Genomic DNA, 1,910 nt, shown 5'->3' with positions numbered 1-1,910 from the left:
TAAGATCACCACTGATTGGTCAGACCATCGTGTGACCTCCCTGCATGCCGGGGCTTCCACTTTCAGTTTTTTAATGTACTTAGGCATGAGGAAAATAGCGGAGTGATCTGACTTACCGAAGGGGGGAAGAGATGTAGCTTTATAGCCCTCTTTGAATGGCGAGTAGCAGTGATCTAGAGTCTTGCTTCCTCTGGTAGGACAAGTGATATGTTGCCGGAAGTCCGGTCTTATCGTCCTTAAGTTGGCTAGATTGAAATCGCCAGCTATTATGAGAGCTGTGTCCCTGTGATTAATCTCATAGCTGGAGAGGGCTTCGTGGAGTTCAGATAGAGCAGTGTCCGTGTCCGCTTTAGGTGGAATAAAAACGGCGCTAAAGATGACTGATGAGAACTCTCGAGGGAGATAGAATGGCCGGCATTTGAGAGTTAGGAGCTCCAAGTTGGGTGAGCAGGAACAGGTTAAAAGTGTTATGTTCCTGGGATCACACCATCTGTTGTTGACCATTAAGCACACTCCCCCTCCTCTCAACTTGCCCGACTCCTCGGTGCGGTCCATGAGGTAGACTGATAGAAACTCTGTTGGTTGCACAGCATGGTCCGGGACCAAGGGGGACAGCCATGACTCAGTGAGACAAATAATGTTACAGTCTCATATATCCTGCTGGTATTTGAGTCTAGCCCAGAGGTCGTCAAGCTTGTTTTCCAGGGACTGGACGTTGGCTAGCAGAATGCTAGGCAGAGATGGACTATGTGCCCTTCTCCTCAGCTGGTTCCTGGTTCCCGCTCATTTGCCTCTGGATCTTTTCCTCGGCCTGAACTTGGCATGCCCTCCATTGTTGTTGGACCCCCACAGTATCTCGTCCGGCAGTGTGGAGCTGAATTCCCTTAAAAATAAAGAAACATTGCACCTCTCTTCAATGTCTATCAGAGTCTGTCTGGTGTACGTAGTTAGACAGAGTGCAGGCTGTGCAAAAAAGCTGAAAATAACAATAATTAATGCTAAATATGCAAAAATGACCAGAGCAGGTATGACGGCTGCCTGCCTCACCGGCACCATCTTGAGCCAAAAAGAGCAAAAATGGCCATGCTCTCAGGATGAGAGGAACATACTCACTCTCCTGTCAATCACAGGGATGCTAGCCAAGGTGTGTGGAAGAGGGTAGATAGCACTTTCCTCTATGTGTGTTATTACGCTGCCCTGTGACACTGCATCAGATCAGAAAGCTGCATTTAGCTGGCACTCTGAGAGGGTGATGATCATCACACACTTTCTCCAAGACATGAGAGAACTTTCACCCTCCAGACTGGCAGCTGTCACACAAGACCCAACTGGTGGGAGGGAGGAAATGGACCAAAACTAAATTAGGGAGAAACTCATGGAGAACAATGCTTTCACAAATCACCTGCCTAAAGCAGCATGTGAGTGTTTCTGGGGTTTTACAGAAACCACTGGGGAAAAGCTGCTGGACATCTGCTTCATCAAGATGCAGTGGCAAGAAAAAGTTTACTTTCATCCATCCATCCTGATTCTGAAAACAAACACATCAATACTGTACTGTTCAAAATCAAACATAATAAGGCAGGGGACACACACACACACAAGTATATCTAATCAAAAGTATGTATTTTTCCTGACCTTCACGCACACAAGATGTATAAATTTCTCCAATCTGGCAACCTGAGCTGCAGCGGAAGTAACCGTTTCTTTAATTTTTACTTTCACTTTCGCTCTAAAGAGCAGGAATCTCTCTCTCTCTCTCTCTCTCTCTCTCACACACACACACACACACACACACACTTCGACCATCTTCTTTCTTGTGGATGTGACGCAGTGTCTAAACATCTCTGGAAAGTAATTCTGCTTCAGTGGCGCCAAAATGACGTCAGCACTCGAGAGGGGAATTTTGTCAG

The sequence above is a fragment of the Neoarius graeffei genome, chromosome 20 (assembly GCF_027579695.1).
Source record: "Neoarius graeffei isolate fNeoGra1 chromosome 20, fNeoGra1.pri, whole genome shotgun sequence".
NCBI classification, from domain to species: Eukaryota; Metazoa; Chordata; class Actinopteri; order Siluriformes; family Ariidae; genus Neoarius; species Neoarius graeffei.
The sequence above is the reverse complement of the archived record's forward strand: the minus strand, read 5'-3'. Positions refer to the sequence as shown.